This window comes from Antechinus flavipes, chromosome 2, assembly GCF_016432865.1.
Source record: "Antechinus flavipes isolate AdamAnt ecotype Samford, QLD, Australia chromosome 2, AdamAnt_v2, whole genome shotgun sequence".
NCBI classification, from domain to species: Eukaryota; Metazoa; Chordata; class Mammalia; order Dasyuromorphia; family Dasyuridae; genus Antechinus; species Antechinus flavipes.
Genome location: NC_067399.1, coordinates 484,048,076 through 484,073,005, shown reverse-complemented (window position 1 = coordinate 484,073,005; position 24,930 = coordinate 484,048,076). Strand labels below are relative to the sequence as shown.

The 24,930-nt window shown below is 38.4% G+C and overlaps 1 long non-coding RNA gene across 1 annotated transcript; it reads right to left on the bottom strand.

Moving 5' to 3' along the window:
* Window positions 1–19,462: 19,462 nt before the first annotated feature.
* On the bottom strand, window positions 19,463–20,270 carry LOC127547058 (uncharacterized). The gene is made up of 2 exons (XR_007950058.1): window positions 20,156–20,270; window positions 19,463–19,735 (listed from the first exon to the last, which is right to left on the bottom strand). It is a non-coding gene; the product is annotated as an uncharacterized LOC127547058 (long non-coding RNA).
* Between the last annotated feature and the right edge of the window lie 4,660 nt (window positions 20,271–24,930).

Sequence of the window (24,930 nt, the reverse complement as noted above, 5' to 3'; positions counted from 1 at the left end):
AGATCAAGCCTTGATTTGTTGTATTTGCCAATTTCTGAAATGTAAATGTTCACACTGAAAATTTAATAATTGTGTCAACTGGACCCTGCACAGTTCAAAGTGACACAATATTGTCTAGAGTTCAAAGCCACTAAACACTTGGGAAAGCACTCTGTCTCTTGCTAAAACATTGGCCCAAGAGTATACTTACCACTGCTACCATCCAGCTGTACAGCTTAGGGCATCTATGTTAATTTCCAACAACCCTAAGATCACAGACCCCAACCCCCTATCTATTTCTCTATATTTCTAAGTTCATATACACATGGAGAGAGGGAGAAAGACAAAGCGAGAGTGAGAGCAAGGGGGGCGGGGGGGGGGGGAGAGAGAGAGACAGAGAGAGAGAGAGAGAGAGAGAGAGAGAGAGAGAGAGAGAGAGAGAGAGAGAAAGATAGACAGAGAGACAGACACAAAGGCAGAGAGAGACAGGAGACAGAGACAGACAGACAGAGACACAGTCAGAGAGAAAGTTTCCACCCATAATTCCTCTTTACAGTGGTGAGGGATGGAGAGAAATGTTCCCCATTAGCTGCAATATTTGCTCCTGCAACATTAACTTTTCCTTCTCCTGGACATTATCCTGTCTTCTCACTAGACTAATCATAATGAGGGTAGCAGTCACCATAACATTATCATCATTATCATAGCTCATCTCCATATAATGCTTTAAAGTTTGCAAGATAGTATTTCATTTCATCTTCATATCAACCCTGGAAGGTAATAACAATAATAGCTAACCTTTACATAGTATATACTATGTGTCAGGCATTGTGTGTGATAAGTACTTTATAATTACTATCTCCTTTGATCTTGACAACAACCTTGGAAAGTAGATATTATTATTACCCTGTTTTACAAATGAGGAAACTGAGCAAACAGAGGGGGGGTTACCCAGAGTCCCTTAGCTACTAAGTGTCTGAGGCTGGATTTGGCCATTTCCAGGCTCAGCCCCCTATCCACTGTACCACCTAGTGGTCTCAAGTACATAGTGTTTGGTAATTGTTTGAGACTAGGAAGACAGAAAGGCAGAGGGAAGAAGGAGGGCATTGAGGAATGATAGAGCTTTCATAAATACCAATTTAATCAGAAGCTTTTCTTTTCCAAAACTATCACTGAAACAAAAGCCTCTAATTAAATCCTCTCACATCCAGGATCAAATGTAAACTCCTCTGTTTGACATTTAAAACTTTTCTATAAGCTGACCACTTCCTAAATTTCCAGCATTCTTACAAAGTCTACAATCCCCTCCACACACTCTAGGATTCAGCTATACTTGCCAGTATGCCATTCTTCAAACACAATATTTCATCTACTATCTCTATGCCTTTTCAGTGACCATCCCACATGCTTAGTTTTCCCGGCTTTCCTCAAGATTCTATTCAGAATCATAAAGGAGAGAAAAGGACCCACATTTGCAAAAAATGTTTGTAGCAGCTCTTTTTGTGGTAGCAAAGCATTGGAAAAGGAGTGGATGCCCATCAATTGAGGAATGGCTGAAAAAGTTGTGGTTCATGAAGGTAACAGAATATTATTGGTCTATAAAAAAATAATGAACAAGCTGATTTTAGAAAGGCCTGAAAAGATTTACATGAACTGATGCTGAGCAAAACAAGCAGAACCAGGAATACATTGTACATAATAACAGCAACAATGTGTGATGATCGACTATGAAAGACTTGGTTCTTCTCAGTGCTTCAGTGAGCCAAAGCAAAGTCAATAGACTTTGGACAGAAAATGCCATCTGCATAGAGAAAAAGAACTAAGAAGACTGAATGTAAATCAGCATTTGCTATGTTCACTTCTTTTTCTCCTTTTTTTAAAAATCTCTCCCGTGTTTTTCTCCCTTTTGCTCTGATTTTTCATTCCTAGCATGATTCACAAAGCAATGTGTTAAAAATAAGTAAATAAACAAACAAATAAAAGACTAGGTTAAAAAAATAAAGATTCAGTTCATCTCTCAGCTTCTGCAGAAGCCCTTTCCCTGCCCATGCCCACAAAGTGAACATGAGAATGTCTTCACCTTTCAGATCACCTTCCAACTATTTCATATAACTTGTGTATGTCTAGAGTTGCATACACTTACTCATTAGCATATGAGTTCCTTAAATGTGGGTCTTTTCCTCCCCTCCTTTTCTATGTGCTCAGCACAGTGCCTGGCACATAGAAATCACCTAACAAATGCTTGTTCACTGACTGCTTAAAAGAGGAAAAGTGCAGTTTCCAAACCAGCAGTTCTGAAAAAGGATGGAGGTTGAAATGAGTTAAAAACTCAAAGTGCTAGATTGGTATTAGAAGAATTAGATTCAAATCTGAGCCTGGCCACTCACCATCTTCTTGACCTAGAATAATTTGCTTAATGTCAAATTTCTCCTCTGTTAAAGAGGAGGTTGAACCTCCTGACATGACCTCTGAGATTTACTCAAGCCCTATTTACCTATTACCCAACTGGCCCCACTTCTCATCCTTGGGGCAAGTTTAAAAAAAAATAGAGGTGTGTGAAATAGAGGTTGTATAAATAAAAGCATACTTAAAATATATTGGAAGAGTTAATTATTTAAAGCAATCTGTAATCAAAAGATATGAACAGGAAGTTTTCAGTGGAAGAAATCTGAGTTATCAAAAGCCATATGAAAAAATACTCTGAATTATTTAATAATTAGAGAAATGCAAATTAAAACAACTCTAAGGTTCCACCTCACATCCCTTAGATTGGCAAGGTTGACCAAAACAAAGATGGTACATGATAGAGAGACTATGAGAAAACAGGCACATTAGTGCACTATTGTTGGAGCTGTGAACTGGTCTAGCCATTCTGGAAAATATTTTGGAATTACACTCAAAAAGCTATTAAGCTGTGCGTAGCTTTTGACCTGGAGATAGAACTATAAAGTCAACATATGAAAGAACCTAAAGACAAAAGTAAAGGGCCCATGTAAACAAAAATATTTATAGCAGCTCTTTTTTTGTTATGACAAAAAATTAGGAAATGAAAGGATACCTATCAGTTGAATAATGGTTGAACAAGTATGAATGTGAGGGCATTCTATTATGCTTTAAGAAATAGTGGAAGGGATGGTTCCAGAACTGGGAAGACTTGTGTAGATTTATACAGAATAAATTGGGCAAAAATAGAGCAATTTTACAATGAAAACAATAATGTCACAAAAAACAACTTTGAAAAACTTTATATATAGAAAATGGCTAATGTTGGAGCGTTTTTTTTTTTCCGCTTGACTATATATGTTTATAACAAAAGTTTTGGGGTTTTGTCAGTGTGGGGGGAGAGAGGAAAGAGAAAATAGATTTCCATTTAAAAAAAAAAAAAAATGGTGGCTTCTAGGTGGCACAATGGATAGAGCACTAGCCCTAAAGTCAGGAGGACCTGAGTTCAAATCTCATCTCAGATACTTAACACTTCCTAGCTATGTGACCCTAGGCAAGTCACTTAACCCAGTTACCGCAGGGAAAAAAAAACAAAACAAAAAACCAAAACCAAAAAATCATGTATGCATGTATATGTGTGTGTGTGTGTATTTGATGAGAAATTTTTATAACATACATTTACCTATTCTATAAATTTCAGATACATATGTATCCCACTTTATGAAAACCAGCTTCATAAATGTCTAGATTTGCAGAAAAGCTAAATTAGAGGATAAGTCTTTGCTCTATAAAGATTTCACCATATGAATCCTTTAAGTAATGAGATTCCCCTGGTGCATTTAAAACAGAATCAAATTCACAAAATTTTAACCTAATAAATTTTTTCAGAACCAGCCATTAGATAAAAAAAGTGTACTTGCTTAAAGCTGTGTCCAACCATATTACGAGGGTCAGTAAGCACACCTTAATCAGTGTTACTCAAAAAGAGAAATTGCCTGCTTATCCCTTCTCCTACCTTTCTGAAAAAAAACAAAAGGAAAGAGAGAGGGAGAAAGGAAGGAAAAGGTCTAAGGGACAGAAATATAAGCCCCCAAAGAATTAGGGCTTCTACTCAGTATTTCTGAGACATGATAAAATTGGATCTCTAATTGTAAAACCCTATTTAAATGTTAGCTATTATAATGATCCTTTTTTTTCTATCTGACTACCATCACCTTATCTTAAGATATGGAAGAATAGCTCAACATGTCAATGATGCTTTAAGATTTACAAAACAGTTCCTTGTAATGGGCTGAGGCTTGAGTTGATGCACTGAGGTCCCAAGCACATGAGGCTAAATAGTAATTGGACCATACTCTATTAATATATAAGCTTGGAGAAAGAATGGCCCCACCCACTCTTTGTGCAAGTCCTGATGTGTTGTATAGGAAATGACGATTCTGGTGGGTGGAGGCAGGGGAGGGAAAAAGGAAGGGAAGGAGAGCTCAGACCTCTCTCTCTGCTAGCTGTTTGTTTCTTTTCTTCTTTTTGCTGAAGCAGTTGGGGTTAAGTGACTTGCCTATGGTCATTCAACCAGAAATTGTTAAGTGTCTGAGGCTGGATTTGAACTCAAGTCCTCTTAACTTCAAGGCTGGTGCTCTATCCACTGAGCCATCTCCTCCCCTTCTTTGTGCTTTTTTTTTTTGCTGTGGTGGTTGATTTTTTTCCCTCCCCTGCCTCCACCCACCAGAATCGTCATTTCCTATACAACACATCAGGACTTGCACAAAGAGTGGGCGGGGCCATTCTTTCTCCAAGCTTATATATTAATAAGAGTATGGTCCAATTACTATTTAGCCTCATGTGCTTGGGACCTCAGTGCATCAACTCAAGCCTCAGCCCATTACAGTTCCTTAATAGCAACTTTAAGAAACATTTAAGAAATATGTTATTAATTGTGTGACCCTGGACAAGTAACTTAACCCCAATTGCTTCTCCAAAAAAAGTATGTAGTATGTTATTATCTCTGTTTTATAGATGAAGAAACTGATTCTCAGGATAGTGAAAATGTAAAGAACTGCTTGCCATCTGGGGGAGGAGGTGGATAGAGGGGGGGGGAAATCGGAACAGAAGTGAGTGCAGGGGAAAATGTTGTAAAAAATTACCCTGGCATGGGTTCTGTCAATTAAAAGTTATTTTAAAAAAAAACAAAATAGTGAAAATTTGGTCAAGGTTACTTAGCTAGCAAGAATCAGGGGCAGAATTAAAAGTGAGATCTTCTGATTTTGAATCTAAACAGACTTTGTCTAATAATGTTCAGTCCTTCCAGATGACGTCAGCCAATGGTAAAATGCTTATCTGTCGTGCTGTCCTCCTCTCTCCCACACAGATCAGAATTCATGAATAGATGAATGAATGAGTAAACCAGGATGGTACAGCCTGAGAAAGAGTGTGTTCTGGGGTGTGCTGGGGATAATAACAACAACTTATAGCATTTTATATCTGAAACGCACTTTCCTCACAACAGTCTTGTGAGATAAATGATGGAAGTATTACTATCCCCATTTTTCAGATGAGGAAACTAAGGTTCAATTAAGTAATTTTCTCAAGTTCATATATAGCATTTTAGAGGTAAAGCCAGAATTTAATCTATTGATTCCTAGTCCAGGGTTAAATATTTTTTTCCAATACAAATGAACAAGATGTGGTAAAGCTAACTAGTTTTTGACCTGTTGGGCTATGACTAGCTCCCTTAACAAAAAGTAGTCAAGGCAAATCCACTGTGTAATTTCAAAAGTCCCTTCTAGCTCTGACAGAATCTGTGATTCTCAGAGTTCCTTCTCTATGTTGCTACATGGGAATGATAAGTGTTGTGCCCTAGGAAAGATTAGAGACAATAGCCCAATTCTCCAACATGGAAGGAAGAAGGTTGGAGTGAGAGATGGGAACATGGATCTTCCCTGGTTTTATTCAGGGGCAAAATGAATGAAGCAGTATTATATAAGAAAAAGAGTACAGGCCTGTGTAGTAAATAGGAGATTGAACTGGGAATCAAGACCCAGATTCAAATTTCACTTCAGGAAATTACTAGCTCAAAAAGTTATCAAACTGTGCAAACCCTTTGATCCAGCAGTATTTCTATTGGGCTTATATCCTAAAGAGATCAAAAAGGAGGGAAAGGGACCCACATGTGCAGAAATGTTTGTGGCAGCTCTTTTTGTAGTGGCCAGAAACTGGAAACTGAGTGGATGCCCATCAATTGGAGAATGGCTGAGTAAATTATGGTATATGAATGTTATGGAATATTATTGTTCTGTAAGAAATGACCAGCAGGATGATATCTCAGATGCCTGGAGAGACTTACGTGAACTGATGCTGAGCAAAATGAGCAGAACCAGGAGATCATTGTATAGATAACATCAATATTATACGATGATCAATTCTGATGAACTTGACTCTTTCCAGTAATGAGATGATTGATGCTAGTTCCAATGATCTTGTGATGAAGAGAGCCATCTACACCCAGAGAGAGAACTGTGGAAACTGAATGTGGATCACAACATAACATTCTCTTTTTGTTGTTGTTCGCTTATATTTTCTTTTCTTACTCATTTTCTTTCTTTTTTTTCTCTGATTTTTCTTGTGCAGCAAGAGAATTATATAAATATGTCTATACATATTGGATTTAACATATATTTTAACATGTTTAACATATATTGGATTGCTTGCCATTTAAGGGAGGGGATGGGGAAAATCTGAAACACAAGGCTATGCAAGGGTCAATGTTGTCAAATTATTCATGCATATGTTTTGAAAATAAAAGCTTTAAAAATTAAAAAAGGAAATTACTAGCTAAGGAACTGAACAAATAATTTAATATCCTTGGGCTTGTTTCCTCATCTGTAAAAGGAGGTCAGAGATGATGACCCAATGTTCCCTTTCAGTTTAAAATCTAGTTTTGGTTTCTGCCCCAACCTACCTATGTGCTCTGAACACTCCAAGCACTTAATATTTCTTTAACTGAAATGAATTGACTAGGAAGCAATTACTTTCTCTCTCTGGACTTCAATTCCCTCTTCCTTACAATGAAGGGCTTGGACTAGATGAACTCAAAGGTCCCTTCTAATTCTGTCATCTTAACAACCTGTGATTCATGGAGTTTTTCCTTATGTTACATTATGGGGCATGCTGTAACTTATGGAACTGGAATTCTAGAATCAGGTTGAATCTATAACAAATAATTCCTATAACCCATTAGATTTCCAAAAGGAGAATAAATTTGCGATTATGTCCATACGCTACAGTCACACCTAAGCTTTGACTGATCCACTTTTTCTAAATCCAAGCATGAGTGAGAGACGACTCTTGAGCTTTTAAAGTGACTTATAAATCCTCCCCCACTACAATTCATAACATCTACCAAATGTTCTATATCCAAATCTACTTTCTCTTGCCTTCTGAGTCCTGTCATACTTTCTGATAAGTGCCAATCCAATCCTCTATAGAAGGGAGATAGGAGGGAGGGGAGGTGGCAGAAAACAAATGAAGAATCCGGTAAGGGAGGTTCTATGGAGCATAATGTTCCTTTGAAAGGTTTTGACAAGCCCGAATGGCAGGGACTTGGAGGTGATTGTCTGCTGTCACTTCTGACTGATAGTTTTTCCAAGAAGCATGGCCTGGTGGAGCTTTGACCTTGCAGAGAGAGTGATCTGTCTTCATGGAAACAGATTGTCACATGTACATGTCTCAATTTCTCAGAGGAGGAGCTGGAACTGTGAGGGAATGGAGCCTTGGACATTCCTAAGGAGGAAAAATGTGTGGTGCCTCTGGGTTCTCAGCAGTAGCTAAAATTAACCCTGAGCACCCCTGAGGGGGGAGGTTAGAAATAAACAAATTTCCCTCCAATTGCACTGATCATTCATGCAAGCCCCTGTTCCCATGGCAGCCAGGCTCCAAATGAAACCTCGGGTCTCTACCGGGACCTAAAATGCCACTCATTTTCTTGCCACAGTGAGTCTTCCCATTTGTCAGCAAGGACAGAGACAATCGCCTTCGGAGGCACGGTTCTGCAAGGCTGGGAGCACATTACAGCATCAGAACTGTCCTTACCTGTGGCAGCAAGGTCAAGCATTGGTTGGGGATGTTACCCCAAACAGAACAGATCTATGTAAGAAGTATCCTGATTCACACCCATCACCATTATGGGAAGCATATTTCCATCGAACCTAGCTCTTTCTGAGTCTGGGAACATCAGCAGTCACAGGGAGCTGTCCAGAGCTGAAGCTCTTTCCAAAGATCAGGAAGAAGGCAAAATTAGTCCTTAAATTGCTGCTCCCATGGATAGAAGTGTTGTCTTTGGATCCATGAGTCAAATTAGGAAATAGGAAGTGTATATGTTGTACTCTGATTTGTTGAGATATCCCAGTTCCTTAAACCACACTTAGCTGTTTTGCCCTTTGGATTCTATTGCCATTAACTGTCCCATACTTCTAGGTGTTGGACATGTCTACTCTGCATCTGGGCTCTTCCTATTTGCTACTTGATAATAATCAAGATCATGTCACATGATCATATATTCAAAGCTTTAAGTGATATCAGAGGTCATCTAGTCTAACCCCTCCCCTTATTTAACATTTGAATATGCTGAAACTCAGGTTAGCTGACTTGCCCAGGGTCACCAGCTAAGTGAGTGTCTAATCTGGCTTTAGGCACTTAACCAGATTTGAACTCAACAAGATACTGACTCTAGATCTGTGCTCTATCCACTGCACTTCCTGGCTATCCTTGGGCTTTATACTTCTATTTTTCGTCCCTTGTCGTTTAGATTGCTATCACAGAGTAGATGCCTGCCCAGATCAGGCTGCGCTAACATCAAAGAAGTCCATGCATGTGGGCAGAGGGGAAACAATATATTCCTTGATGCTTAGTCATAAGAGAAAACAACTACGATCAGTTTGTTGTTTCAATTGCAGCATTTCTGAGTTGTTGGCTAAGCTGTTTCACTCTCTTTGTGCTGACAGTTCAAAAGGAGATTTATCTATGGGGATCTGGAGAGGCTGTGAAAGTAGCAAACACATGAGCCTGGTGGAAAACATTGACTGAAGCCCAATATTAGCTTATTAGAGAATATAAATGAAGCGAAGATAGGCTCGGAACTGAGCTCTGCTGTCTGCCAAAGATGGGCTTTGAGTGACAGGAGGAGCCATGCATTACTGGATGGAGGAGTCTAGCTATTTTGGGAGGTGTCATACAAATGGATACTGTTCTAGAAAGCTAACAGAACCCGTGTGCTCGTTGAAAATGGTCTCCCACTGCCGGCTGCTAAGAGGCTCTTTAAGCTGGTCACTGTCGTGGGTGGAACACAGCTCTTGCTAAACAAGCAAGGACTTCACACCCAGCTGGAACATGGGTCATCCCCAGGGTGGGCATGAGAGTTAACGAGGAGGGAGAAAATGCTTTTAAAATGTCATAGATTCTCATCTGTCTATAATTCCTCAAGAGAATCATGGGATTTAGAACTAGAAAGGACTAGATTAGCTAGTCCAGCCCTTTCAGTTTACAGAGAAGGAAACTGAGGTCCAGAGAGAGAGGAAAGGATTTGCTCAACATAGCTTGCAAATGCAAGAGCTAACATTAAAATACTGGACTTCTGATTGCAGAACCGATGCCTTAAACAAGATGACCTCAGAAGAAACTCTTTTCAGGGGATAATCTCATGGCTAAGAAAGGTAATGAGGTGGTATAGTGCATATAGGACTGGACCTCGAGTCTGAAAGCTCTAAATTCAAATCTAGCCTCAGATACTTACAAATTGTGCAGCCCTGGGTAAATCAATTAATCTCCATCTGTAAAATGAAAATAATAAAATCACCTATCTCCCAAGATTTTTGTGAGGATCAAATGAGATAACATTTGTAAGGAGTTTAGCACAGGGCCTAGCACACAGAAGTGCCTCTCCGTAAATACTCACTTCCTCCTTTCCTCCCTCCTTTTCCCAGTGGAGATGGCATATCTTTATTCTCTAGAGTAATTTCTATGAAAATCGAAGGAAGTTGAGGTGGATGAAATAGGGCAGAGCAACAATTCTGGCATAAAAAAAAAAAAAAAACTAATACCAAGTGCTTCTGGGAATTTGTGGTCATTTCTTCAACAATGTCCCTGTCTAAAGGAATAGAATTTATGATGCCCAAGCCATAGACATGCACTCAGTGCTAACAATGTACTCCACCCTGGGGCTCACAAAACACAGACCTGAGTAGAATGCTTCTAGATTAAGACGAGGGCAGAATCAGGAGAGATTGGCCACAAAATAGATCCATTTTGGATTTTCAAAAATGCACAGAAATTTCAGAGATATTAAAGATCATCCAGTCTAATCTCCTCATTTACCAGATGAAGAAAATTCCAGAGAGATTAGCTGCTTCGCCTAAAGTCAGGCAGGTAGAAAGCAGCACAACCTAGGTCTTAAACCATATCTTCTAACTACAAATCCAGTCTTCTTTCCACTGTTCGCCCCTTGGGAGAATATCACTATCTTGTCAAAAGAGTTATTTCAGTTACCATGCCTACTCACAAACCATTTCTTGGTACCACCATCAGGGAGAAAACAGTGATCTGACTTAGTGTGGCTTATTTATCAGGATCGACATCTCCAGCAATGGAGTTGTATACAATCCTCCACTTTATGTTATACAAACTCTATACATGATTGTGATCATCTCTACAGAAAGTAGAGAAAAGAATTTCCTGTATGGCTAATTTCAGTTACTGTTCAATCACTGTAAAACCTTTATGTGTTTAAGAAATAGAGCAATTAGAGATCTGTGAACAGTGATTAATCAGCTAATCTATGTTTCAAATGGCATTTTAAAAAATGGACTAGAAGAAATCCTCAATCTTAGAAAAAAAAAAGCAAGGTATGAATTTCCACTAGCATTATTAGCCATATGACTTCTGGCAAGTTATTTAACCTGTCTACGCCTCAGTTTCCTTACCTGTGAAAAGGCTTTTAAAACCTTTTCACTACCTAACTCACAAAGTTGTGAAGAAAGCATTTCACAAAGTTCAAAGCACTATTAAAATATTATAATACTTTTTAATATATATCTAGCCTCTCAACCCTTCTATCTTTCTACTTCTGTTCCTTTGTATGTCTTCACCTTTCCTCCTCCTTTTTTCCTTTCTCATTTCTTCTTTCTCTTCCCATTGATGAATGATCACAGTAGTGAAATGAAGAATATATTACATATTTGTTATTTAATGAGAAATTCCATACTATGTTTTTAACATTTTTAACTGAAGATAAGCAAGTCAAACTTTTTTTCATATTTCACTTTCTAAATTGACTGGGATTCTAATTGTCATTTTTTTGCATACAGCTTCTGATTAAATTTTTTCCTTAATACAAGTTCCTTTTCCTTGTTATATACAGCAAACTCCTATTTATCCATTTTCTATTAACAAAGAGTGTTATGTTTGATATAGTGTTTTGGTTACCTGAAAACTACTATATATAAATGAATTTTCAAAGAATTAACATACAACAAAATATTTTTTGTTGTTGTTCAGTCATTTCAGTTGTATCCAAATATTCATAACCCTATTTGGGGTTTTCTTGGCAAAAATACTGGAGTGATTTTACTAGTTCCTTCTCCAGATCATTTTACAGATGAGGAAACTGAATAAATGATTTGCCCAGGATTACACAGATGATAAATGTCTGAGACCAAATTTGAACTCGGATTTTCCTGACTCCAGATTTGGCACTCTGACCACCACATCACCTAGTTGCCCATACAATAAAATACAATTCACATTAAACACTAGACTGAACAAAATTTAGTCTTTGATGACTCAAAATGCCCTTCAAAGAGTCTGAATAGCAGAGTAAGCTTTGTTTTGGAAGTCAGAGGACTTAGATTCCAAACATCCCCTCTCAGAACCTCAGTTTTCTCCTCTATAAAATGCAATAATTAACTAAATAATTTCCAAAATCCTTTCCAGTTTTGACATTCTATAATCAGGAGTCCTCAAACTACAGCCCGTGGGCCAGATGTGGCAGCTGAGGACAATTATCCCTCTCACCCAGGGCTATGAAATTTCTTTATTTAAAGGCCCACAAAACAAAGTTTTTGTTTTTACTATAGTCTGGCCCTCCAACAGTCTGAGCGACAGTGAACTGGCCCCCTATTTAAAAAGTTTGAGGACCCCTGTATCTATATGATACAGTATCAAGTACTCTGGATTTAGAATCAGAAGACCTGATTCTAATCTGGCCTCTGTCACTAGTCTTTTCAGTCATGTCCATCTCTCTGTGACCCTGTTTGGGGTTTTCTCAGCAGAGATACTGGAATGGTTTGTCTTTTTCTTCTCCATTTTAGAGGTGAAGAAACTGAAGCAAACAGGATTAGTGACTTGCCCAGTGTCACCCAGCTAGTAAGTAGCTGGAATCAAATTTGGACTCTTCCTGACTCCAGGACTGGCATTCTATAGACTCCACCTTGCTGCCCTTGACTTCATCAGGCCTCAGTTTCTTTATCTCTTAAAGGAAGAATTATAGATGCCTTCTACGTCTCCTTCCACTTCTAAATTTATGAACCTATAAATTCTTACAGAGTGATGATCACAAAGATCAGTCACCACTGCACAGGACCATAGAATTTAATAGTCAAAGTTTCTGATCTTTAGGATTCTGGATAAATGGGAGTTTACTGTAATCAAATGAAAAGAAAAAGAAAAGGGAGAGTAGGATAGAGAGAGAGAAAAGAGAAATGAGAGGAAAGCCTATACTAGCTCTTTCCTTTGCTATTAAAAACACTCCCCTGGGAAGAGGGGAAATGGAGAAGGCCATTCTTTTTTAGGCAGTCTGACAATGAGCAGACATTGACCCCTCCGTAGAGCAGTGCTCCACAACATTATAATATATGTACTACTCACAGATCAATAACTCCAGGAGCATCCACCCCCCTCTTGCTAGAATGTAACTCAATTAACATTACACAGTAAGGGGCAGAATTTCCACCTTCATCCCACGGCACATATCAGAAAATACAGGTGATTTTATTACATGAGATTGCTGTGTCATATTTCTGCTGAACAAAAGGATAACTGAAATAAACATAAATAATTCAGTGACACAGGCTGGTAGTGCATGCAAGCAGAATTACTGGCCCCTTTTCCTTCCAAGATTCAATCCTCTAATGGATTTAGCATTAAAAGGGTGGTCTTTGAGGCTCAGAATCTGTAACTGCTTCTCTTAGATTTAATCCCTAATAGTCAAAGAGCATTTTAAGACTTACCAAGCACTTTAGATATCTTATCTCAATTGATCTTAGCAACAGAGGTAGGTATTATTATCTATGACTCACCTAAGGTCACACAACTAGTAAATTATCTGAGGTTAAATTTTACTTCAGACCCAAACTCTATCCACTGTACTACCTAGCTGAGATTTACTGGGGCAAATGTGAATCCTGATCATATCCTATTTCCCCCAAAGCCAAACTACATTGATATCAACAGAAGGAAGCTCAGTGAATATGCTCACTAGTGCAGGTAAAGGCAGGATCACATTGGCCCAGGAGGGCATTTGATAAGCCAGACATATCAGACACCCCAACCTGATTTACTCATGGTACCCTTCCCCTCACCTTAGTCCATCCTCCTGAGAACCCCAAAAGTTACCAAAGTAGAAATTAACAGGAGTCTCCTGCTCACTAATTCCTTCCCTTAAACAAATGTCATGCTGTCTAATCAAAATGCTGATATTCGCCCTTCACTTTGAATTGGGTGTATGTGCATGTGTGTTTTATAACCTTAACATTTTGGTTAGTTAGCATTCCCCAGGAGATAGCAGAAGGCAGGAAAATACAGAAGTAAGGGACTGTGTCAAGAGACAGATTCTACACTAAGCTTTGCCACTAACTCAATGTGGGATTGGTCAAGGCATTTCTTCTCTCTGACCCTTAGTTTTCTGCATCTGAAAAATGAAGAAGTTGAACTAGACAGTCTCTGATATTCCTTCCTTGTGTAATAATCCGTGATGCTAAGAAAGTCCTTCCCCCAGTCATAAAGAAGGAAAAAGGACCCACATGTACAAAAATGTTTGTAGCAGATTTTTTTATGGTGGCAAGGAACTAGAAGCTGAATGGATGCTCATTAGTTGGGGAATTGCCAAATAAATTATAGTATATGAAGATAATAGAATATTATTGTTCTACAAAAAATGATAATCTGCTTTTAGAAAAACCTAGACAGCTTTATATGAACTGATGCTAAGCGAAACAAGCTGAACCAGGAATATATTGTACAAAAATAACAGCAAGAGGGTGCGATGATCAACTATGAGAGACTTGGGTCTTCTCAGTGGTTCAGTGATCTAAAGCAATCTCAATAGACTCTGGACAGAAAAAGCCATCTTCATCCAGAAAAAGATTTAAGGAGACTGAATGAATATAGATCAACACATGCTATGTTCTCTTCTTTTTTTCTGTTTTTTCTCTCCCATGGTTTTTCCCTTTTGCTCTGATTTTTCTCTCCCAATATGATACATAAAACAATGTGTATTAAAAATGAATACTTTTTTTAAAAATGGTAATAAAAAAAGAAAGCCCTTCCCCCCACATATTCTGGGCCTCTGTGTCCTTCTCTGTTAAAGGGTGGGAAGGGTCTACACCACATGACCCTAAGGTCCCTTTCAACTCTTGACCATGACTCTAACCCCACAAAGACCTAGGGCAGGCAGCTAATAGACAGCCCTGGGTTTTATGCACCATTTCTACCCTGGACTCTCAAACACGAGAGGCTAAGTATAGAGTAAAAATCACAGAGTTTTCATTGATATGGATTAACTGGGAAATGACCCTGGACTATTAACTACTGCTGCTGGCTGACCCACTAACTCCCAGAGCAGGGGGCCCAGCCGGGAAAGGCTCTTTGGCTTCACCAACCAATTATTTTTCAGGCTACCCAAATTCTGAAGTTCAGTGAACTCCAAGTCTCCTACTGAATTCACCGTCTGTCAGGCCCAGACATAAACAGAAAGCTCTTCCTTGTGTTAACTCTTTCTGAATTGAAGAAGAAAAAGAATTGAGAGGGCAAGCTCCAGGATAGCTTTATAGCTAAATATGAAAGGACCAATACCTACCAAGTTTAGTCTGGTTTTTTTCCTAAAAGGAGACATGTTAGTCTGATTTTTGCCTAAAAGGAGACAAAGCAGAGGTGGGAGAGACAGGAGAATCCTGGTAGATATTGGTCCTATCACATTAACCTTTCTCTGTCCCTTTAGTTCATTCATCCCATGACCCTACTGGACCTCCCAGCACCTTTCCCCTCCTTTCCCCTATGTAGCTATGACTTAGAAGGAAGAACACTACTATTAACCAGAGACCTGGACCTAAATTCCAGCCCTGCTCTTTCCTAGATGTGTTACTTTGGCTTGCCCCTTAGCCTCAATGAGCCTTTCTCTCCAACTGTACAATGGGCTATGAAAAGACTTCATAAGAAAAGTATCTTGTAAATTTTACAGCTTCAGAGATATGTGAATTTTTATTCTTTCTTTTCCTACTTCTACTCTTTCCAAATTCCCCTCAACATTTAGAGTTCACTTCTGATAAATCTCAAAGGCTAACGACATGATTAAAATCTGGCTCCTCTCTTTTTTCTGCCATGTCATCAGCTCCCAGAGGGCAAGGATCAAATCATCCTCATTTGATCAGGTGCTCCCAAAGGACAGAAATTTTGTCTTCACTTTTTTTAATCTCTAACTACAGTACCTAGAAAGGGTAGCAAAGTCCTGGGTTCAAATCTAACTTTTAACACTGATCAAAGACAAGTCACTTAGTTTTTTCCTCTATAAAATGGGGATAACAGTAGCACCTACTACATAGAGTTTTTGAGATCTTGTATGTGAAATAAGGATATTTTAAATGTCAATTATTCTCATAATACTCCATGAAAACTCTATTAAGAAAGGAAAATGTTCCATGTCCCAGTGTTCCACTTACTGCTAAAATTTCTCAGTGCCATCCCCAACCTAAAGGCATTCACAAATCCCTCCATGAGTGAACTCTGCCCCAGCTCTCTCCAGAGGAGAGAAGGACCTACTTTTGGAAAAACAAATGCTCCTGAAATTAAGCTTTCCTGTTGCATCAGGACAAAGTCACCTTCTACAGGAAGGCTCACCATCAGAGATCACATCAAGCATATCTCTAATTAGGGCTCGACACATAACCAGCCTCTTCATCTATGCTCCTTAACCAATTACGCCCTTGCTATTAGGAAGAAGTGCCTAATTTACAAGCCTCTCCCTCCACAGGACTGATTGAAGGGCTAAGGACTGAGGGCGTCTGGAGCCCTGGCAAAATTGTAGGCACAAAGAATTTCAGGTATTAGGGTACCTGAGATAGTGTGCTAACCTTGACAGCCTCCAGAGAGCAAAACAGAATGGGGAGAGAGGGAAAATGAATGTGCTAACTTCAGGAACACAAAATCAAAGAATTTGAGAGTTTTTGAAGGGACTTCTAGGGACTTGGTGGGAACCCTCCACCTTCTGAGGCAGCCTGTGCATTTGGGACAGCTCTAATTGTTAAGGAGTCTTTCCTGTCACCTGGCACCGAGCCACAGCCTGCCTTGATAATTTCTACACATTGTTCCCAACTCTTCTCTCAGGCAAAAACAGAACAAAGAGGATCATCCTCCACATGACCACCCTTCAAATGCTTGAAGATAACTATCCTGTTGTTTCTGAGTCTTTTCTTCTTCGTTCTAAGTATCACCATTCTCTTTTCCATTTTAATTTCTTTCATAATAAAAATAAGTAACATTTCTATAGCATGTCCTAAGTACTAAGCACTTTGCAATGATTCTCCTTTTTATTTTATTAAAGCTTTTTATTTATAAAACATATACATGGGTAATTTTTTTAACATTGATCCTTGCAAAACTTTCTGTTCCAAATTTTCTCCTCTTTCCCCCCAATCCCTCCCCTAGGTGGCAGCTAGTCCAATACATGTTAAATATGTTAAAATATATGTTAAATCCAATATATGTGTATATATATTTATACAGTTATCTTGCTGCACAAGAAAAATCAGGATCAAGAAGGAAAGAAAAAAAAAAACCCGAGAAGGAAAACAAAAATACAAGCAAATAACAACAAAGAGCGTGAAAATGCTATGTTGTGATCCACACTCAGTTCCCCTGGTCCTCTCTCTGGGTGTAGATGGCTCTCTTCATCACTGAACAAGTGGAACTGGCTTGAATCATCTCATTGTTGAAGAGAGCCACATCCATCAGATTTGATTGTCATATAGTCTTCTTGTTGCCATGTATAATGATCTTCTGGTTCTGCTCATTTCACTTAGCATCAGTTCATGTAAGTCTCTCCAAGCCTTTCTGAAATCATCCTGCTGGTCATTTCTTACAGAACAATAATATTCCATGATGTTCATATACCACAATTTATTCAGCCATTCTCCAACTGATGGACATTCATTCAGGTTCCAGTTTCTAGCCACTATGAAAAGGGCTGCCACAAACATTTTTGCATCACACACTGGTTGGGTTAAAGGGTATGCACAGTTTGACAACTTTTTGAGCATAGTTCCAAACAATGATTCTCTTAATTGGTCCTTACAATGACTCTAGGAGGGAGGTGCTATAATTTTACAGATGAGAATATTGAGGCAAGTCACTTGCCCTGATCACATAGCTGGTAAGTGTCTGAGAACTAATTTGACTTTAGATCTTCCTGACCCCAGACCTGACCTTCTATCTACTATGTCACTTACTTGCTCTAGCCTCTTCCCCATATTTGTCCTCTTCTGAACACTCTTCAGTTTTTCAATGTCCTTCTTAAATCGTAGTCCCCAGTTCTATTATTCCAAATGAGATCTGACAAGAGCATGATTCAATGGAATTATAACTTCTTGGATATTCTTGGAATTATGTCCCTTATTAATAAAGCCTGCAATTGAATATTCACTTTTTTTGGCTCCTATATCACACTGTCAGTTCACAGTGAGCTTTTGGCCCACTAAAACCCCCAAATCTTTCTTAGAATTAGGTTTTTTTAAACTACCTCCTCCTATCTTATACTTGTGGAATTTCTTTTTTTGTTCCCAGGTGTAAGACTATTATATATTTGTCCCTTCTAGATTTCATCTCATTAGAATCAACCCAATGTCCTAGCTTTTAAGGTCATTTAGATCCTGACTTTTCCAACCAGTAAAGTAGTTAATCCTTTCGATTTTCTGTCACCTACAAGTTTAATGGGCATGCCAGTTATGCCTTTCTCCAAGTAATTGAAAAAAATGTTAAATATCACAAGGCCACACACAGACCTCTGGTCATTCCACTGGAGATCTCCTGCCATGTTGGCATTGAACTCCTAATACTTTGAGTATTGTCATTCAACGAGTTCTCCATCTCTCTCTCTCTCTCTCTCTCTCTTTTTCTTTCTCTCTCTCTTTCTTTCCTCCTTCCTTCCCTCCCTCCTTCCCTCCCTTCTTCTTCTTCTTTCCTTTCCTCCCTCTCTAAACCATTTTTTTCTCTTCTCTTCTAGAAGTCCGGGAAATTTTGTGCAAAGGCTTGCTAAAATCCAGATACACTAAATACATGACATTCCTCTCATTCTTTGTTTAGTAGAATCTAAGTAAAAAGGACTCATTCTGGCCTGCCTGTCAAAATAAAACATGGAAATGAGAGAAAGGGTGTTAGCTAGCTAGTCAATCAAGAAACATTTATTAAGCACTTACTAGGCCAAGTACTGTCCTAGGCAATGGGGATAAAAATAAAGATGAGAGGGAAAGGAAGAAGGAGAGGGAGAGGGAGAGGGAGAAAGAGAGGGGGGTAGGGAAGCAGGGAGGGATGGAGGGAGAGGGAGAGGAAAAGAGAGAGGGAGGAAGGGAGAGAGAGATAGGGAAAGAGGAAGAGAGAGGGACAGAGAGAGAGAAGGAGAGAGAGAAGGAGAGAGAGAGAGAGAGAGAGAGAGAGAGAGAGAGAGAGAGAGAGAGAGAGAGAGAGAGAGAGAGATCTTTCTTTAATGGAAGGGACAACAGGTAAATAACTAAATCATATAAAAGATGCAGACAGAGTAGATAGAAGGAAATCTCAGGGGAAAGGCATCAGAGGAAACTGAAAGTTGGGAAGAACATGTGAAAAGGAGATAAGACATACCTAAAAAGGCCTCCCTCCTAAAGAAGATGGGATTTGAGAGGAAGAAGTTAAACTGAGAAGCATGGAGAAGGCATTCCAGATCTGGAGAACAGTCAGCACAAAGGCTGAGGTGAGAGACAAAGGATTGTGTTTAGAGGAACAGAAAGGAGCTCCATATAGTTCAGCACAGCTGGTATAGAAGATGCAGAGATAAAGGACAGGGAGCCAGCAAGGAAGAAATCTAGACTTAGCGAGACTAGGAAGAGTAGGACATCAAGCCCTCCCATTTTCAAAAAATAATATCCAGGTGGTGACAGTTCTATTAAACTCATCCCTAGTCAGGCCTTTTTAAAGACACTGATCATCCAAAGAATATCTAGAGGAAGAAAGCTAGGTTTATCAATCATTTGGTCAACTAATATTTATTAAACACCTTCTATATTTCATACGTTGGGCAATATAAAAAATGATGAGACAAATTAAAGCTTGACTGTAGGAAAAACTTCCAAAAAAAGGATGTGAGGTCATGGATTCCTCTTCACTGGAGATATGCAAGTAAAGGCTGTATGTCTACTTTTCAGGTATGGCTATAAAAGGAACTATTATTAAGATATTCAGATGGCTTCTGAGGTGTCTTCTAGATCTGAATTTCTGTATGATTTTCTATCATAGGTGATGTCTGCAAAATATAATAAATGTAAGGTTAAGCCAAAGTTAACAACAGAAGCGTACCAGTGATATGATGATAAAATTTTAACCAGATCTCAGAAAATAAAAATATACATACAAATCCCTTAAATTTACTCAGGATTACATTTTTCCACCACTTTTCTTCCATGAGTCTAAACAACATAACAATAAATCTATCCCTGAATTGTAGTGTTTGTCCATTTCCAAGGTATAAATGCTCTGAGTATTTAACAAGCATCTTTCAAAAGCTGGTCTGAGCAAGCTTCTATACACCATTATGTGTTAGTTAGAAGCTGAAATTCTGAGGAAATGCTTTGTATAAACCTTCTGTACACTATTGTGTGAAAAGTTAGAAACTAAAATTCTGAGGGAATGTCTTGTATAAATCTTATTTAAAGAGATGACCCACCTGCTTGAAATGTGATATAGAAAATGATGATAAGCTGAAATAGCAACAGCTGGCCAGTTCATTCTCAAGCCAGGTGAATGGTGAAGAATGGAGTAGTCATCTGAAAATTTAGTCATCAAACAGGGAGAGCTGAATGGAGAAACTGAGGGTCACAGTACAGAAATGACTTTCTCTAAGTCACATAACAAGCTAGAACTAGAACTCAGATTTTCTGACTCCCATCTTTAGCTCTTTTCATTATACAGCAGAATAGTTTCCATGTCACCATTCCCTTTTCCTCCTTCCTCACACTCCCACTTTACCATTCTTCCTCTCAAATCCCTCTTGCCAGAGAATAAAGCTTCTAATAAACCTATTCACACTAAGGTTTTATGAATTTGTGATTCTTACCATTACTACCTCCAAAGACATTTGCATTTTAAAAAGAAGATTCTAGGGAAAAAGCAATGATTATTCCCAAGAAATAAGGCTAATAGTGGGATTTCGAGCACAATGACATTCTTTAAAAAAAAGATTTGGGTAAAGGAAAACTTTCTGATGACCCCCATCATGCCATTTTTATATCCCTTTAAGATAAGCAAAATGGTTTACCTCATTTACTCTTCTTAACAACCATGTAAGGTAAATACTACAAATACTTAATAATAGATAATACTTAAGACTTACTAGATAAGAAAATTTGCCCATAATCACTCACCTAGTAAGGGTCAAAAGCAGGTATTTCCTGTCTCCAAGTCAGATGCTTTTTCCTCTAGAGTAGAACTTAAAATTTTCTACTCACACCCCCTTTTCATTCAAGAAATTTTTATACAGATATATAGGTATATAAGAAAGGTATACAAATCAAACATTTACTGATAATAAATCATAATTTTGCAACTCCTACATTCAGTTACAAGACCCGATATGGGATCACAAACCACAGTTAAGAAGCTTTGCTCTAAAGTATGCTGCTCCTGGCTACCTTGCAGGGGCCCGTTTCTAGCTACTCCTAAATGCCTCTCACCTGGGTTGATCTCATTTTGAATAAGAGTGACATGATAGTCCTGTTGTTTCTGCACAAATAAGAATATGCCCCCGATTTTTACTAATAATGAGCTATTTATTATTCTTTTTATTTCATTACTATTTTCCCATCTCATGCCATGAGGATGAAATAGGAACTATATTTGTAAAGGAAACTTGGAAAAGTGGCAATTAGGTCTGCTCTCAGCAGACAACTGGTTCCTCTAGGCAGTTACTGTAGAGAGATTTGCACCTTATAAACTGAGGTAAAGACAAGGCAAGCTAGCCTAAAGGGAAATAGGAATGACCGTTTACATCCCGAGTCACGTTCTTTCACAGACCAAGAGACCAGAAAGAAAAAAATCTGAGAAGAGGCAGCTGCAGCATCATGTGGTGTCTCGTTCGAGGGCAGCAATGGTCCAGTCTGACTCCCTGGAGCCCAGTCCAAGTTGGCAGTTCCCTATGTTGTCTCCTATCTGGCTATCTAGCACAGCAGGACTCAGTACCACTCTGACTTTCCCTTGACTGGGTAGAGAAAATAAGAATAGTATCTTGCATCTGCCTAATAATCCACATTTTTCAAAGTTCTTGACAAATTTTAATCCCTCTGACCCCCATTTGCATTATTAGGTTACAGAGGCATATATGAATTAAGTGAGCTTCTCAAGGTCACTTGATGAGTTAATAATAAAGCAGGGACCGAAAGCACAATCATTATATTCTTAGAATGTTAAAGCCAACCAAGATCCCACCCATCCTAAAAGATCATCAACTGTACCTCTCCATGCTACAGGGGAAGGTCCCAATCCAAGGTCACACGACTAATTAGAGGCAGAACCATGACTAGACCCCCTTCATATTACAGAGGAAGGTCCCAATCCAAGGTCACACGACTAATTAGAAGCAGTACCAGTACTAGACCCCCTTCATCTTACAGAGGAAGGTCCCAATCCAAGGTCACACGACTAATTAGAGGCAGAACCATGACTAGACCCCCTTCATATTACAGAGGAAGGTCCCAATCCAAGGTCACACGACTAATTAGAAGCAGTACCAGTACTAGACCCCCTTCATCTTACAGAGGAAGGTCCCAATCCAAGGTCACACGACTAATTAGAAGCAGAACTCAGATATAACTTACAGACCAATGCTCTTTTCCTATACCATACTCTTCTCAGTAAGTATAGATTATAAAAACTACAATAGGCAACTAGGTGACACAGTGGACAGAGTTTTAGGCCTGAAGTCAAGAAGATCTGAGTTCAAATCTGGTCTCAAATACTTAAAATCTAGCTGTGTGACTCCAGGAAAGTCATTTAATCATTGTCTGCTTCAGTTTCCTCAGCTGTAAAATGGGAATAATAATAGCATCTACCAGGATTGTTGTGAAAATAAAATGAGATACTGTTTCAAAAGCATTTTCCAAATCTTAAAGCACTATGTAAATGTAAACAATATTATAGTTTATATATCTATATAGATAATTATAAATGATCATTTTGTTATTGTTATTCAATCTTTTCTTGATAAATAACTAAAGTGATTTGCCATTTCCTTCTTTATCTCACTTTCCAGATGAAACAAACAGGGTTAAGTGAGTTGCCCAGGATCACACAGCTAATGTCTGAGGCTGAATTTGAACTGAATTTGAAGATGTCTTCCTGATTCTAAGTCCAGTGCTCTATCCACTTGTACCACCTAGGTGCCCTAATTATTTTCACTCCTTCTGACTAAAACATAAATGAATCCATATATCTCAAAATCAAAAAAATTCAGGGTTGGAAGAGTTTTGAGAAGCTGCCTAATCTAATCTATATCTGAGTAAGAATTCACTCTAGTTTATTTCCCAACATTGGGCAGCTAAGTGACACAACACCCATCTGGAGTCAGGAAAACATTAGTTCAAATCTGGCTTCAGATGCTTATTATGTGGCCCTGGGCAAGTCACTTAATCCTGTTTGTCTCAGTTTCTTCAATTATAAAATGAATTGGAGAAAGAAATGGCAAAGCACTCCCATCTCTTTGCCAAGAAAACCCCGAATGGTGTCTGACACTACTGAACAACAACAGCCACATCTACTTTGGGGCAGCTCTAGCTGGTAGAAATTTTCTTTCCAAATTTAAGCCTTAATTTTCCTCTTTGCAACTTCCACCTTTTACTCCTTATGCTACCTTTTGAGACCAAACAGAACAAGTCCTTTCAACTCTAACTCTATACATTTTTTAAACTAAATTTAATCTCTCTTTCCTATGATCCTATGAATATTCTACTGATGAAGAAAAGCAGAGTGAGTTGACGTGACTTGATTTTGATCCACATGTTCTCCCTCAAACTCATAATAATGTATTTTTAGTTTGTCTTCATCACTGAGAGTGTCAACTTGATGTAAATATAAGCATGTTAAACCCCTACAAGGGAAACTCTGATAAATCTTATATTACCAAGACTTGTGACTAATATCAGTTCCAAACAATTACAAAATTGGGCTCTGTCTCAGGCAATTTACCTTAATGAACAAAGTACCACTAGAGTACCATAGGCAGACAGTCTATGATAACCTCTTACTTTGGACCTTTACTTCTTTGAGATCATGGATAAATTTTTTAACCTTTCAGTGATCCCAGGCAACACTCTAGGGTTCTAAGAGAACAGAAAGATTACTCACAGACATCATTAAAAGGAGTTTCCTTTAAAAGATTCCCTTCATTTACAAGATCATGGAGGGCAGGGGTTTTATCGACTAATTAATCCTTAGATCTCACTGACAATTAAATTGAAGTCTTCCTGAAATTCCTGGTAATCTTAGCTCAGAAGCCTTACACGAATTATTTTCCCTTTAGATTCCTGTGGAAAAACTACTACTAATCAAATAAAATTGCTTAGTCTGCCTCTATTTGTTTAAAAGATAGCTAAGGGAGTCTCAGTAGAGACTGAGGCAATTATTGGTGACATTCTATCATTCATCATCATGCACACTTTTCTTTCTGTCTCTTCCATTTGAAGGAACTGTTGAAAATGGGATTCCTGACCACTCTAAATCCCTGCAAGAACTTATGTTGAGTGGGACAGAAAGGAGCTGAAATACTCTATTGAAATTGAGCTTAATCAGGTCAAAAATCTAACTGCAGAGTATATTGAATCACACAAACTCATACCACAAAACTGCAAAACACATGCATTTTACTTCACTATCTGGTGAAGTAGTTCTCCATATTTATTTATCTCAAGGAAATTAAGCACAAAAAAGTAACCTCTCTTAGGAAGTCAGTTCTATGCAGATCACTATATGGCCCAGAAATGTTAAGTGCAATGCAGTAGACAAAAGGAGTTAATTCTTAAAAAAGAAAAAAGAAAAGAAAAAAAATGCACCAATATAAGATAAGCAAATGAGACTAATTACTGCTGGACATACTGAAACTATATTTATGCATATTCTTCTCTCAATCTAGCTATCTACATATCCCTCTTCATACTATGGAAAGGAGCCTAATATAACTAGCCTAAACCATTCCTTTCCTTGATTGATGTTATGTAAGTAGTATGTATGTAAGTATATTTATTGAGAGTCTTTCCAAGCTCATTGCATAATTTTCTATATTAACTTTTACCTTCCACAAACAAGCATAAAGTCATACTACCCAGAAACTTGTAATGATATATAAAATGGAAGCATAGGCTAGAGGTACTATTGGTGGAGTCAAGGCTTTTAATATATAGCAAAAGGAAATGGCCACTAGGAAGGAGTTAAAAGCCATTATTTAATCCCTGC